At 44.3% G+C, this 16788-nt stretch overlaps 1 protein-coding gene across 14 annotated transcripts in view; it reads right to left on the bottom strand.

Moving 5' to 3' along the window:
- The window catches only part of L3MBTL4 (L3MBTL histone methyl-lysine binding protein 4), a 492268-nt gene that overhangs the window by 446819 nt on the left and 28661 nt on the right, over nt 1-16788 (bottom strand). Inside the window, exon 1 of one of the 14 annotated variants that reach the window (XM_072828791.1) lies at nt 15123-15244. The exons of 10 other annotated variants lie outside the window; for them this stretch is intronic. The gene's annotated coding sequence lies outside the window, so the exon portion shown is untranslated. Of the gene's footprint in view, nt 1-14762; nt 14875-15122; nt 15245-16788 lie in introns of those variants that run through there. 3 more of the 14 variants (XM_072828797.1, XM_072828795.1, XM_072828788.1) reach the window with 3 other exon arrangements.

Raw genomic sequence — 16788 nt, 5'->3', positions numbered from 1 at the left:
ATAAAAATTAAAAAATAAAAGTATAAAATACTAAAGAAATGCCAAATAAACTTTTAAAAGACACCATTTAGTTTAGTGCTCAAAATAAATGTAGGGAGAAACTAACCCAAGTTAAGATGTTCTGCATCATGGCCTTTCTCATTCTTTCACATTAAGTCTATCAAAAGTTAAACTATCATAAAACTTCCAAAACTCAAAAGTGAATCTTAAACAATTTAATATGCCAACTTTCTCTCCCTCTTTTATCTCTGGTCTAGCTGTAAATCCATATTAACTGACAAACCACAGGATACATGCTGCCCAGGTGTCTCTACACTTGGCCTCTAGAATAAAACAAGAGACCAAAAAAAAAAAAAAAAAGGTGAAAGAAAAGCCACAGATGATATCAAAGAAGAGTTACTATAATACCTCTAGATCTGGAGGCACTTGGGTGGCTCAGTCAGTTAAGCATCTGCCTTCAGCTCAGGTCATGATCCCAGGGTCCTGGGACTGATCCCTATGTCGCACTCCCTGCTCAGCAAGGGGTCTGCTTCTCCCTCTGCCCCTGCTGGTGCTCTCTCTCTCCTTTGCTCTCTGTCAACTAAGTAGGTGAAATCTTTAAATTAAAAATTAAAAATAAAAAAATAAAAAACTGTGGGTCTGAGTTTTGTAAACTACTTGGGAAGCTTACCAAAAAGCTCTGCATATACAGGTAATAATCAAGAAAATGACATAATGCAAATTTTTTTTTTTAAATGACATAATGCTCACCTCCAAAATCAATACACATCTCCTAAGTGCTGATAGGGGCAGCCACGGTGGCACAGCGGTTTAGCGCCGCCTACAGCCCAGGGTGTGGTCCTGCGGACCCGGGATCCAGTCCCAGGTCGGGCTCCCTGCATGGAGCCTGCTTCTCCCTCTGCCTGTGTCTCTGCCTCTCTCTCTCTCTCTCTCTCTCTCTCTCTCTCTCTCTCAACAACAAAAAAAATCCTAAGTGCAGATAGATTCAGAGAGGCACCAAGCTTTTAACAGTATCAATGCAGACAGTCAAAGAGGCTAACCCCACAATGCCACCCCCCTCAGATTTCTACAGTCCCCATCCTCACTGTTGAATGTCAGAAGCTAATACTCTATAATGTGCCCCTGTTGGCATTGTCAGACCAGGACATAATTTTAATTTGTAGGTTACCAGATGTGTTAACCTACTCTCACCTCTAGTTTGTATCATTAGAAAAAGATTTCATAAGATCACACACACCACCTTTCAATGCAATCTTACACTATATCTGATTCTATACAGTCGCAAGCAAACTGAATGTAGGTGGAATATGCCTTTGTACAGTAAGGATTACCAAATCAACAATAAACCCCCCAAAAAAGGAAAAAAAAAGCAATAAACCCAAAATTGTCCAATGCATGCATGTGTGTGGAAGTGTTTGAGTGTATATGAGTACATGGCATATACTAATTTTTCATCCTTACAAGTACTACTTATATATATCATTGCATAATCATTTTACATATATATTTCATTCTCAGAATTTTGACTAGGTGTCAAACACTATTAAAATATTACTTTGTAGAAATTTAAGTCCCTCTTGTGGTTTCTTACACCACATTCAAGCTGTGAGAATGTGCGCTGGAATCTAATCCCACCCCCACTTCCCCCAAACCTCAAAACATACTCCAAGCAACAGCTGCATGGGCAAGAAGGCAGCTTATAAGAGGTAGGTAAGGTACAAATGAGTAGAACAAACCGTTTGCATCCAGGACTCTTAAAGCCAAACCATACAGGGGTAAACCCCATATACCAAAACTAATTTTCTTTCTCAATTCCTTAAAAAAAAAAAAAAGAAAGAAATAGTGTACTACAAAGGCTCTCACTTTTAAAAGGTGAGACTCTCTCCCTTGACATTCATGTATATGCAAAATCTACTTAGGTTTCTCTAAACATGGAGCTTAATTTCATTTTACATATAATCCAAAAGTACTTTTTTGCAATGGCTTTAATAATGTCCTTGCCTTTCCCAGGAATTCAACTCTGCAAACTGAAGAAAGGTTTTACTTTGTTTCAAGCAGAACTTTGGCAAATATTTTCACCATTTCAGAAGATAATGTTATTTAAGCACAAAACTCTTCAAAGACTCCCATTCCCTGATACAATCCCCCGTCAGCATTTTTTTTTTAAGATTTATTTATTTGATAGAGAGACAGTACAGCAGAGAGGGTCAGGGGAGGGGGAGAGAGAATCTCAAGCAAACTACTCTCTGAGTGTAGAGCCCAGCACAGGACTCACCTTTAGGACCCTGAGATCAGGACCTGAGCGGAAACCAAGAGTCTGAGGCTTGACTGTGGCCAGGTGCTCCCTCACCTCACCATCAGCACGTTTATTGGTGAAGTTACATATAATACAAGCCATCCAACTACTTCATTTTATTTCCTAGACTAATCCTGTCCAAACATTTGGCACATCATTTAATTATAAATTATCTTCCAGTTATTTCTCCCATTTTATTACATATGAACATCACATCAACTTTTTTTTTGAAAGTATGTGAACGTAAATTATTTACCTAATAATTTCATTTCAAGATACTACACGAGGGATGTTACAAATATACATTATCAAAGGGTTGGTAAGTTGGAACCCTTGACCCCAAAACATTTGTAAGTATTCTTTGACCATGGTTCTTCCTATCAAGTTCAACAAACAAGGGAAAAAGGAATACTGGTGACAGGTACACCCTAAGCCATTTACTTAAACATTTACTTTATGCCTGGCCAGGGGTGGGAGTTAAGTGCAAACTCTGTGAACAAAGCAGAAACTTTAAAAACTCAATTTGCCTTTCCATCTTTAAAGGTGCCTGGGTGGCTCAGTTGGCTGAGTGTCTTAACTCCTGACTTCAGCTCAGGTCATGATCTCAGGGTCCTGAGGCAGAGTCCCCCCTCCTCCCCCTACTCCATGCCCAGGGAGGAAGTCCGCTTGGGGATTTCTCTCCCTCTACCACTCTCCACTGCCTGCCCTCTCTCTAACAAATAAATCTTAAATAAATAAATAAATAAATAAATAAATAAATAAATAAATAAATAAATAAATAAATATTTCTTCACTTTTAGTCTTAAAAGAAAGGCCTTCATTGCCTATAGGAAAATGCGATCCTATGGAGGGATACAAAAGGGACCTGTGCCTTTGTTCAGCCATAAGAATATCCATTACAGAAACTCTGAAGTAGATTGGATAACATTTAAAGAAGGGAGTGAATTAAATAATCTCTCAAAATAATTTATAAACTACTTCTTTTTTATGTTTGGCTTTGACTGATATTTTTAGTGACTTCACCTGGAGAAGTTTTTAATGCTCATGCAGAAGTGTATATATATTGGTGAATTTATCATCTTCACTTGTGATATAACATTCAGTGAGAACATTCAAAGAGGAGGACAGAGAGTTTCCAATTTCCAAAAAAATGAACTCTTTCTTCTTTTGTGCCATATGTCAACAGTAGCCACATAAACAATTTAGAAATAACACAACCCTAAAGACATTAGTCATCCCTACAAGGGGTTGATTAAAACCTTGGACTTCTTCTTCCTTCTCTAACACCTGGTCTCTGGAGGGAGTGCTATATGATCTAGCTGACAATGACTAGAACTGGCAATGAAGGTAGTAACTCAGCCCTGCCACTGTGTGACCTTCCACAATTCGCTTCTATGCACCATCTGTGGAGCAGAACAATAATGCCTGTCAGCTATGGACTGGACAAAGATATTCTCCCTCTCGCTAACTTTTAGAAGCACAGTCACTCCCTTGTCAGCAAAGGCACTGATATTTTTCACGCCTCTCTTGTAGTAGAATCTGAGGGCCCACTCATCAGCAGACACCATCCCCTCTTAGCTTTATTCTGGATATTTCCTGGACTCAAAGGACATGGTACCCAGTGCCAGGCATGGGCATGGCATGCAGCAGGTACTCAAAAGTGCAGCTAAATGAATAAATACATGAATAAATCAGTGCATCTTCTCTAATGTGATACACAAAAGCCTCAAATTTGAATGTGTCTCTGGTTGTGAGTTTCCTGGGCACAGGACCAGCATCTTAACATCTGACTCTTCATATCCCTCACATTCCACAGCCTAGCACATCCTTGGCCAAAGCAGACACTAAATAAACGTTTATGGAATGAATGAGGGTACTCTTACTTAGCAGATATTTATATTACTGGCTCATAATTCCCAACTGTGCAAGCACACAAAGGATTAATTATTACTGTAGAATAAGATTTGCCAAGCTATTGAACACAATGTTACTGCAAAACCTGGCTACAAAAACAGAAGTTGACATGCTAGAATAGAAAACAGCCTGAGCTGGAGCTCAGGAAGGCCAAGATTCTGACTCTGCCGTTACTCAGGTGGATGAACCTGAGTAAATCAGGTCTTTCACTGGGCTTTCATTTTGGCCTCCCTGCAATAAGGGGTTCGGAATAGAAATATACATGACAAAATTTTTTATCTTTGTTACTAGTGAAAATTCATGAAATGGGTAAATAACATAGAGCCATAAGAAGACAGAGCTCAAAACCAAGTAATTTTATACATTTACTTATCAATGTGGTAATATTTCAATTACTTTACAACTTGTTTTAGCTTCTGAAGTGCTATTTATAATTTATTTCTTTGCCACAGTTTGATTAGCAGCAGTGGCAGCTGTATTTGGCTAGTCGTGGCAAGACCGAATCAATAGGGACTGTCATAATAACCAGTTTTTTACAAGAGAAAAATGAGTTTTGAATTGATAAGAAGTTTCTTCAAGTTAGATAATTTGTTTTTAAATTCATATTCCTACATAGTGACTTCTGACCTGGGGCATACTGCTTAGTACAACTGGACCTCTGAAGTGTCATCTACAAAACAGGCTGAACTGGGTAAGCAGTTCTCAGCCAGGGGTGATTCCTGCCCTCTTTGTCCTCTCCTCAGGGGACATTTGGAAATGTCACAAATCACAACTAAGTGGGAGGCAGTGCTACAGACATCTAGTGGGTAGAGGCCAGGGATGCTGCTGATAAACATCCTACAGAGCGCAGGCTAGCCACCTGTTTATAATAGGGACTGGGAAAAATCTGAATTAAACGACTTCCAGACTCTCTAAAATTCAAAAAAATGCTGAGTCTACATTATTAAATAAGGAAGAGCAAAAGATTTATACATAAGCTATATATATATATATATATATATATATATACACACACACACATATATAGGCATATATATGCATATATATATATGCTATATAGTCAGTCTATGACAGAAGTTACAGCTACTCTGAACTGAAACTTCTTAAAACTTGAAAGACAACTTATTTGGACATAAGCACAATTTAAAACCATGATACTCGCCTTACACTTTGTGCATTGCATTGGTAATTACTGCATAACTGTATCCTCCACAGCTTCCTTTCTTCTTCCTCACCATCTCCTCTGCAGCAATGGCATTGTTTGTTTTGAACACAGAGGCCAGCCGGTTCTGAAAAGACTGACAATGATATTCTCCTTGTCCTCACAGTAGAAGAATAAAGTGGCCCTAACAATTACTAATGACTGACTGCAGGAAAATGGCTGAGGATCCTCATTCACACAAAACACAGAGATGGCAACAGCCGCAAGTGAAGACACAGCTGTGCTACATACAGGGTCTACACCCAAGACAGCCAACCAGCACCTGCTAATTTACATGGGGTGCAGAACCCAGCAAGGTAGTAACTTACCCTACTATCTTTCTTAAAAGTCCCAAATATCTGCAACAATTAACAAAACAAATGAAATATACTTGTGGTCCTATACAGAAGTCTATCAACTTGAAAATCACTCATAAGCCTTGGATTCTTCCAAGTGAACTTAGCAAAAAGGTGTTCTCCTGTGCTGGTCAAGACTTCTCAAATTCTTGGCCTGTGTGCCCTAACAATTCCTGTTCTAAGCTCAACTGTATATGTTTAGCTGCTGGAGAAACATCCACATTATCTTCTTGAAATAAAATCACAGCAGGCTCACAGTTTTAGAAGAAAAAGAAGAAAAAAATCTTTGTTCTAACCATCCTCAGAAATTGAGTGCATGAAACATAGATTTGGAAGTACTATTCTGGCATCTGTAATAATTTACCTTGATGATGTCCAGGACCAGGACTAAAGGGTATAATGATAGGGAATTAAAGAATATTCTTGGGGATCCCTGGGTGGCTCAGCAGTTTAGCGCTTGCCTTTGGCCCAGGGCGCGATCCTGGAGTCCCGGGATGGAGTCCCACGTTGGGCTCCCGGCATGGAGCCTGCTCCTCCCTTCTCCTGTGTCTCTGCCTCTCTCTCTCTCTCTATGTCTATCATAAATAAATAAATAAATCTTTTTAAAAAAAGAATATTCTTGGGATCCCTGGGTGGCACAGCGGTTTGGCGCCTGCCTTTGGCCCAGGGTGCGATCCTGGAGACCTGGGATCGAATCCCACATCAGGCTCCCGGTGCATGGAGCCTGCTTCTCCCTCTGCCTGTGTCTCTGCCTCTCTCTTTCTCTCTGTGACTATCATAAATAAAAAAAAAAATTAAAAAGAATATTCTTTGCCATAAAGCAAAAGAAGAAGAACCTCTACATTCCCTTTGATATGTGATAATAATAATAATAATAATAATAATAATATGAGTGGCTGAAAGGTCAGTGCTTACATTTTCAATCAAACTCAAAGTCTTAGCTAGTCACTCAACAGAATCTCAAAATGCTAAGGATTTTATGGAACTTCTTTCCTATAAGATCCTGTCATTAATTGACTTAAAATCATTCAACTTTCATTTATTGGTCTCTGATGTGTGTCAGGAAATTGCTAGGCTTTAGAAAAACATGGTGAACTGAATCCAAAAAGTTCCCTGGAAAACACAGAAAAGTAAAGCTCCATCCTTCAGAGTACATAAAATAGCATGTTGTATATAGGAAAGCACAGGGGAATGGGGGCGATCCAGTTTTAGGGAGAATTGGAGGCTTCTTGGAGCAGGAAAATTCACAGCCACAAGAAAGACAGGTACAAATGGGCAAAAGTCCACGAGCGAGAGCAGACATTGTCCCCCTCCAATCATAGAAAGTAGTGTCCTTAGGTTACACAAACTCTTAGACAATTGGTGGGGAAGACAGGTTTTAACGATGGAGACATATGAAAAAAACTCCACAGAAACATGACTGAAAGCTTTAAAAAGTCTAGGTTCGACCCAAATTTTGATAACTCTAGCCCCCCTACAAAAGTATGTGCCATACAGAGTAACAGGGCTGGGCCCAGCTGCCCACTCCTCACTCCCAGATTTAATCAAGGCAGGCTTCGATGGGAGGAATCAGTGGAACTGATATTCTCCATCATGATAAATAAGAAAAGCAAAATGATTAAGTGGAGACACAGAGGTGACCCCACAAGTCAGAGACTGCAAAATGGCAGCCCATGACTGCATCTGCTCTGCAAATATACGGTCTACCTCAGCAGTGTCCTAAAAGGTGTGAGCCAGTATTTTTAAATAGGGAGGTTTCACATTTTTAAAAGTGAAGATTTCCAATCTGAGGATTTTTGGTGGTTGCTGTTTTGTTTTTAATAATGGTTACTACCCCTTTAGACCACAGAAGGCTACTCCCTACTGTTTCCACAACACAGAGGGGATTTTTCTCTCTTCCCACTGCCCTTGGACTTAAAGAACTTCCTACAGTAGACAAGTACCTATGCCCAGTTTTCAAAGGTGAGAAAATAGAAGTGAAATCAAGAGCACGTTACGAGTTTTCTTCTATCTGTCTGCTTCACTCAGTTCCCTTATCTACTAGCCCCTTTCCAGGTCCAAACTGGTGCCCCTGGATTTAGGTCTTAATTCCATTCACCAGAGAGCACCAAGTCAGTATACGCATGATACATAACACAACCCACATCAAGTTGTCACCCTAAAAACAGTCTATAGGCTAGTGGGCCCTTCACTGGAAAAATTATCAAAGCAAAGCTACCAGGTCTGCTTCCTACCAGTCTTCCCCACCTCCTGAAGTTCACCCAGTTTCTCATGCATGGCCAGATCTGGACAACCAAAGCCAAGGGCAGAATATACACTCATCTATGCACTGGGCCTCAGTGTTAACTCGAATCCCTTTATAGGGGCCTGGAATCATATCTATCCTCTGCTCCATGGTTTTTATTTAGAAAGAAATTACAAAAATAATAATAACCAGAAGCAATTGTTTAAATGCTATCACTCAAGAAAGTATCATCTTTAAGTCAGATGTACTCACAAAAGAAGGAACCATGAAGGTTAGCAACGGCTTGTAGTTGCAAGACCAGAGAGCTTTCAGGGCCTTGGCGAGTCTCCCAGTTACAGAATCAGTCTTGGCACACCAAGGTATAAGGAAATTGAGTAATAAATGGTCCGTGTGGTGCATCAAGTAATTTTAGACTTCCTTGGTCAGGACTGAAAATGCTATGACCAAAGCTGCTTGATGGCAGCCTCCTAAGACTACACGTATTTGGATGCATGTGCCCATTTGCAGACAGATTGGCTATTCAAATTCAGGAGGTCCATTAGGTCTGGTGTGAGCTAAGCAGAATACAAAAAGCCCACAGCCACAGAAGAGGGAAAAGAAAGCCCACATTTGCTAAACTCCAAAACCATGTGCCCAGCCAGCACAGTGCTGGATAAATGACATATCTCACAAGGACATTGAGTTATCTCCCTAAAAATACTTCATATCCAGTAGGTCTTTCACTGGAAAAAATGGTCAAAGCAAAGTTACCAAGTCTGCTTCTCACCAGTCTTCCACATCTATTAAAATTCACCCAGTTTCTCATGTTAAAGATCAGAAGAATAATCTTGGATTACTTTCCCTTAACTCTTTAATCTACCAAAAATTTTATAAATTCTACCATCAAAATACTCCTGAAGTCCTCCCATTTCTACCCATCTCCATCTGTACCTGCCTGGTCCAAGCCCCAAGACTCCCACCTGGACACTGCAGTGGTGTCCTAATTGGTTTTGCCACCTGCACAATATCCTGTAGATGGCCGCCTGGCTGGGTGTCACCAGGTAGAATGCAGATCATGTCACATCCTGCTCAGACTCTGCAAACTCTTCCCATGGCAAGAAAAATAGAATGCATGATCCTCAGCATGGCCTCCATGGGCAGGAGGAGGCCTGGACATGCTCTGGCCTTAACAACCCATCACCTGCTCTCCCACCCAGTCAGCAGCTCTCCCTTGTTCTTCCTTCAGTGCATGAGCTCTTCCCGCCGTGGGGAGCTTCACACATGTCCTTACCTCTGCCTGAACTTCTTTTTGCCCCACTCCCTACCCAGTAGTGGCTACTTATCCTTACAGAGGACTTTTGTGACTCACAAACCCTATTAGGCACTCCTGTTGGTCCTTCTCATAGTACTCTTGGAAGTTTGCCAAAGGTTGCTTAATATCTATCTCCCCACTTGACTATACGTTCCAAAAAAGCAGGAGTTATGTCTGAATCAGCCATCCCATACACATAGCAGGCAACTGACACAAAGTGGATACCCAGCAAAAATGCCTTGCTCCCATCTGAGTTCCTTAATTCATCCCTCCCTCAAAAGGACAGGGAGTAGGGCAACAATGATTTAATCTAAAAAGCTATCATAATCCTAAAAGCTATCATAATAGTTTACACACCAAAACACAGCGTATGAAAGTACTGTATTATCCATCCGTCCTTCTAGTTAAATAAGTTCTCTCTAGCCAGTCACGATGACAAAGAAAGATGCATGCACTTCTGCTTCACTGCCCACATCCCACACCTGATACTTTCCAAACAATTTATTAATCAATTATTAATTGTGGCAGTGACCACACTTTCATCATTTAAGGCCATCTTCATGAGAGATGCATAAGCATTCTCTACAATGTCTAGCTTCGTTAAGAGAACACTTCACACGTGAGCTGAAATCAATACAAAATGAAGAAAGGTTCAGCAGGTGACACTGAGCTGGGGCCCTAATGCAGTGACATCTTCCCCAAAAGACACACACAGACTAGGGGAGCAGAGCCCGGACGGCTGACAGGATCAGAGTAAACGTCTCATTTTTCCATTGCTACTGTGGAGAACTTTTTTCGTATTTGCAAAATAAAAACAGAGATAAATTCTTCTAAGGCACTACTTTATAAAAGAAAAAAAAAGTAGTGCAAATGTTTAAACAAAAGATAATGTCACATGCGTGAATGAACCGAAGAGTTTCATTTTGCCCGAGTATGTTCTAATTCATTGTTTTTGCTTTATTTTGCTAAAATACAAGATCTTATCTATATTTATACTACTTGTGTCAGAGTATGTGAACAGCCCCCTTGGTTTTTTTTTTTATCATTTAATTAATTAATTTATTTATTTATTTATGATAGTTACAGAGAGAGAGAGAGAGAGGCAGAGACATAGGCAGAGGGAGAAGCAGGCTCCATGCACCGGGAGCCTGACGTGGGATTCGATCCCGGGTCTCCAGGATCGCGCCCTGGGCCAAAGGCAGGCGCCAAACCACTGCGCCACCCAGGGATCCCCCCCCCCCTTGGTTTTTTAATAAATCTAAACGGTTTTTCACTTGGAGGTATGTCGCTTTAATTAATAAACTATGCTCAAAATGTTTACCAATACTACAAGGCAGAAATGCTTTGGAAACTACAAAACACTGTTCAAATTAAGGAGACATCTACATACCTAAAACCCAGAGCAAACATTACTGACAGCTCATACTTAAGCCTTACCACTGAGATCACCTCTTGCCAGCCAACTTCAACCACACCTTCCGTTTGGTTTTTCATCAGCAATAGACGAGACTTAACACGGAGTTTCCTGTGGAACCTTTTCCATTGGCTTCCCTATTACTACAATGCCTGGTTTTCCTCCTCCTTCTGACCATTTCTTGGTTTCTCTCAATGACACCATCTCTAGATGTAGCCCCTAGTCACGGACCTGCTCTCCCCTCCACTGTCTCATGATTTTTACTGCCACCCCCATTCCAGCTGAATATTTCCCGGCTGGCTTTCTCTTGGCCTAACATCAGAGTTCCTGTCTCCAGACCCACCACTTTAGTGTCTCTTTCATCAGTATTTTAAAAACTGAACTTATCCGTCCCACCCTACTCTCAAACCCCCTACCTGGCTCTCCTGCTAATTTCTCCATTTCCACAGCAGCACTCTTTCCAAATTAAAATACTTGATTGAAACAAGGAATGCTTATCTAATTGTGATTTTCAAACTCTCCTTCAGCTCTATAGAAGGGGCACTAAAGACACAGATGAAGGAATGGAGTGGGAGTAGAGAAGCTGGGGCTCCTTCTGCTTCCTTGGTCAGACTGGGTGGCCTAGTACTTCCCATACAGCCCTCTCCCTCAGGGGCTTCAGGTCTCCCTCTTCTTCACAAGTAAGAACTCCAGAGCTTTCCATTTGCAAATCTTCCTTCATAATCAGAATGATGTTCCTGACTGCTGCTTTTATCACCCCATGCCTCTGCTCAGCAGCTGTCCGCTCACACAGGGATTTAGTCCTACAAATATCTGTTGACTATGCACTTAACCACTTGTTAGGTATCATACCGGGCCTGAAAGGTTATTATCATTTAAGTTAAAAAGCTATAACTACAGTGCAAAAATATTCCGAATAAAAAGAGAACTAAGGACTTGTTCATATCCTTACACAACATATTACTTAAAAACAGAAGCTAATTGTGAAAAATATATAAAACTTTTTTGATGACTTATCATTAGTAGGGACTAGTTAACAATATTGTATATTTGAAAGTTGCTAAGACAATAGATTGTAAAAGTTCTCTTGACAAGAAAAAAAGGTTATAACTGTGTGGTGATGGATGTTAACTAGAATTATTGTAATAATCATAGATCAAATCATCATGCTGTACACCTGAAACTAATATGTCAATTATATCTCAATTTTTTTAAAAAGATTTTACCTATTTAAGAGAGTGTGAGTGGTGGGGAAAGGCAAAAAGGGAGAAGCAGACTCCCCGCTAAGGAGGGAACCTGACGTGGGGCTTGATCTCAGGATCCAAAGATCACAACCTGAGCCAAAGGCAGATGCTCAACCAACTGAGCCACTCAGGCATTCCTATATCTCAATTTTAAAAAAAAATAATAAAATAGGAAGTGGCAAAATCTAAAGCCTGGGCCATCAGAAAGAAAAAAAAAATAGCTGTTTTTACATATGCACTTATAGGTGAACCAGGAAAAGTAAAAGTCCAAGAAAGCAAGTCTGGCGCAAAAATCAGGGATGCCTTCGTAGAGGAAGAATTACACCGGATGGTGAAAAATAAAAGGTTTCTAGTTTGGGAAGGTAAGCGCGGGTGGGAAAAACATTTACAACATTTCCCAGTGTGGACACTACAATAACTTTTCTTAGTCCTAAACAAATTATTTCTTTTGAGGCATGAAACTCCCTTCTCCCTCTTAGGCCCCCAATTACTGCCATCACCCTGTCAATCTGTGGAAGATCCACTCCTCAAGACTCAGTCCGAGACTCAACTCTCTTTGTGTTCTTTTCTGATTACTCCAGACCCCAAAGAGCATTTCCTTGCCAGAACCCCTCTGACCACTCTGTTTCAGACTAACGGTATTTTATTTTAGACTGTTTTATTAGTCTCAAATCCTATTTATTAGTTTCTGTCATATCATTTCCTTCGCAAACGTTGAGTTTGCATGTTTTCTCTCTCAATGCACTAAAAAAAAAAAAAGATCCTTTTAGTGGTGTGTCATACAAATGCATGAACATATATGGTAAATGGTTTATTGTGCAAATGACAATTGAAATTTAAGGAAAGTAAAGATGAATTACGTGTAATTTAAGATACAAATCACCTAAAAAATAAATAAATAAAATTTTTTAAAAAGATACAAATCACCTAGCATTGCGATGAAACACGTAGGCAGATGGTGGAGCTCACCTAGAATTCTTATAATGAACTTAAAAACACACTTCTCCTTAAGGTAAAAGTTAAGACAGTTCCTTAGTTTTCCTTAATTCTATCTTCACCAGATCACCCTCCCACCAATATCCTTTCTCAGAAAGCAGATGGAGAGGTCATCATAGAGGTAGACCAACACTGTCCCACAAAGTGTTGAATGAAGAATTCCAAAGTCAGGGGCGGCCTGAGATACAAACTCATCGATGCACCTCCCAACCTGACTGCATAAACCAATAGCAGTTTTAAGCTCATCTTTCCTACCTAACAATTACACTCCCTGTGGGGTATAGCAGAATGCAATCCACCTGGATGCTCCTGAAATCTCTTTCTTCAAAACCTTTTTCTCCCATGGGATCCCTGGGTGGCTCTGCGGTTTAGCGCCTGCCTTTGGCCCAGGGCGTGATCCCGGAGACTCAGGATCGAGTCCCTGCATGGAGCCTGCTTCTCCCTCTGCCTCTCTCTCTCTCTGCTCATGAATGAATAAATAAATAAAATTTAAAAAAAAAAAAAAAACTTTCTCCCGATTCTAGGGTACCATGGGCAGAAATTGAAGCTGGCGTGGTCTATTATCAAGAACAGACTCCACCTGTTTCAAGGGGACGAGAGCACCCGGAGACACTTATTTAGGCAAAGGACTCAAACTGGAGGCTGCCCCGTGCAACTTCCAGGGCAGCTCCAACAGCGGGCTCCGGGAGACCCAAGAGCCCCGAGGTGTGAGTCCTGGGCGTGCAAACGCCCCGGCAGAGGAAAGTGGCCAGACTGACGGACTTCACGGGGGTTATCACACGCTGGGGCCTCAGCAGTACCAATGACCAGACGTCCCTTTTACGTAGTTTCCACCTCCAGGCGTGGACAGTTGCAGAACAGCCCTCTAAGGGGGTAAAGGCATACACAAAATAAAGTACATCCCGTGGGCTTTAATCTAGGACGGCGGGATATAAAAGGCAGGGGGCACCCCCCCCCCCATCCTCCCACCTGGGAGCGCAGGCTTGCGCCCAGCCCGCAGGTGCCCCCAGGGCGGCGGCCTCCCCGCGGCCCCGCGCAGTTCCGGGCTCGGGGGCCGAGCTAGTTAAGCCGCCCGCGACCCGCGACCCGCGAGGCGTCCCCGGCGCGCACTTCCTCCGCTCGGGCCGGGCCGGGGCGGGGGCCGGGGCGGGGGCCGGGGCGGGGGCCGGGGCCCCGCAGAACTTGGAGGGCAGCACCCGCGACGCCCGGCGGGAGGCCGGAGGGGGCGCCCGCGGGGGTGTCGGCCGGGTCGGGTCCCAGCGCGCGCGACACTTGTCAGCGGGGAGCGGGGAGGCCGGGGACGCCCGCCCCGCGAGGAAACAAAAGCCAAACGCCCGCCGCCGGGCGCCCGGGGGCCGGAGGCCGCCTCGGAGCTCCGAGTCCCGGCCCGGCCGCTCGGCCCGCGGCGCCTCCCCGCCCGGGCGACCGCGCCGACCGCCCCGGCCCAGCGGCCCGGGAGCCCGGAGCCCGGAGCGGCACCGCGCGGGGCCCGCCTCGCCCGTCCGAAGTGGGCGACAAGTGGGGCAGCGCCTCGCGCGGGGAGCCCAGCGCGCGCCCGGCGGCGAAAGAGAAAGAGAAAGAGCGAGAGCGGGCGCCGGGCGGGGGCGACTCCCAACCGCCGCCGCCCCCCGCCGGCCCGGCCCGGCCCGGCCCGGCCCGGCCTCCCCGCGGGCGACGCGCACGCCCCTCGGTGGGGCGCGGGGCCCCGGGCCGGCCCTGGCGGCGGCGGCGGCGGCGGCGGCGGCGGCGGCGGGCGCCCCCCGCGGCCCCCGGCCACACGGCTCGGGCGGCGGCGTCCTCCTTACCCCGAGCGGAGCCGGGCCGCCCGCAACGCCGACTCGGCGACAGGCCGGCGGGGCGCGACCGGAGCGGCGAGCTCGGCCGGCCCAGGCTGCGGCGCCGCTGCCCCCGGAGCCCGGCGGGAGGGGCGGGAGGGGCGCGAGGCTGCGCGCGCGGGGTGGGGGCGCGGGAGCCTCCCCTGCCGGCCCGCGCGCATGCTCCCGCCGCACCTGCCTCGCTCCGGGCTCCGGGCTCCGGGCTCGGCTCCCCGGGGGGGCGGGGGGCGGGGGGCGCGGGGCGGCCGCCGGGCTCCCACGTGGGAGGGAGGTGGCTGCGGCTTGCTCTCCTTCGCTCCCTGGGGAGGGCTCCCCGCGCGGACGGCTCACCTTGCCGGGGCTCCCTCGCCCGCGGAGCCCTCGCCGTCCCGCGGCTCCTTGCGGTTTGGCGACCTCCCCTCCGCGGCCCCTTGCCCGCTCTCCACTTTGCTACACGCCCGGCCGCCGGCACCACTTCAAAATAAAAGAATATTCTTTGCGAGTGTCCAGAACAAATTGTTCCCTGACCGTGTTCTAGCTGCTGGGGATTGGGTGGGAAGCCGGAGCCGAGGAGTTCCTGCCCTCACGGAACTTACAGTCCCACCGCGGGGCTCCAGGCTTTCCCGGAGCCTTGCCGCCGCCGGGGCGCAGAGAAACTTACGAATTGGTTCCTTTTGGCAGGCACGCATGCATCCATCCGTCCGTCCGTCCATCCATCCATCCATCCATCCATTTTTGGCTTATATTTAAAAGCTGGCAATCGAAGACCATTTTTTTTTTTTTGTGACTTTTAATGTAACTTTCCTTCGTGGAGGTGCCTAGTATGCAAATAAGAGCTGTCAGGTGCAAAATAAATATTAGTGTGTTGATTACAGCAAGAAATGCAGTACTTTAACATGATTAACCACAATAATTTCCCGAATGATCTTTTGTTGTTGACTATCATAAAGGCACAACTAAAACTTTTGTTTTTCAGGTGAAGACTGGTCCTTTGGTCACAAACATAATTTAATGTTAACTGAAGAAAGAAATGTAAAACCCTCTGCTAATGCAGTTTTTGAATTAGGAACCATGATCCTAGAAATGTATAAATACACACACACACACACACACACACACACACACAAACTGGGTTCTATGCTCTAATCAATTAAGAAAAAGATTTGGGGCCGGTTGCCTGGGTGGCTTGGCAGTTGAGCATCTGCCTTTGGCTCAGGTCCTGATTCCTGGGTCCTAGGATTGAGTCCTGCATGGGGCTCTCTGCAGGGAGCCTGCTTCTATCTCTGCCTCTGTCTCTGTATCTCTCATGAATAAATAAGTAAAATCTTTTTAAAAAAAAGATTTGGGGCAAAGAGACAAAAGGAGGCAGAAGGCATCAGCAAAGAGAACATTTAAAACAGATCTATTGAAGTGGTGTGCTTTTTTCATCCCATTTAACAGGTTTATGCTGAAGACTTCCTGGAGTTGTGATATATTTTTGTGACAACAGGCACACATCAGGATACTACTATCTTGACATACTTGCTCACCTGACTGCGTGAAATTAGAGTGGAACCCAGTGGTTGGATGAGAATTCCCCCTCCCTGCTACTTATGCGAGCACAGATAACATTTTGGGGAAAGGACAGTGCTTGGATTACTGCAGTATAACCCTAGTCTTGCCTGCCTGGTAGTGTTTATCATTAAAAATGCTAAGTATTAGTGATATAAACATCAAAATGTTCCCAGAACAGGAAGAGTTAAAAGCACTTCTGGTTCTACCCACCCCTTAGAAAAATCAATGTTAATATTATACAAAATTTTAAAAAGCTGGATTGAAATCCAAATAGAGTGAATTTACATCACCTTGTCTTCAGGTTTTTGGGGAAACATTATTATAATGTGTTTATTGAATATATTTGGCTTGCTTGGATGAAAAGAGAAACACTGTTTTCATGGGCAAGGTTTAAATAAGGTAAAAAAAAAATGCACCAATGAAACAGGTGACACAGGCAGAAAACCCCATCCTGGGTTACTTA

Source organism: Canis lupus, chromosome 6 (assembly GCF_048164855.1).
Source record: "Canis lupus baileyi chromosome 6, mCanLup2.hap1, whole genome shotgun sequence".
In the NCBI taxonomy this organism is placed as follows: Eukaryota; Metazoa; Chordata; class Mammalia; order Carnivora; family Canidae; genus Canis; species Canis lupus.
Note: the sequence above shows the minus strand (reverse complement) of the source record. Positions and strands in the feature narration are given on the sequence as shown.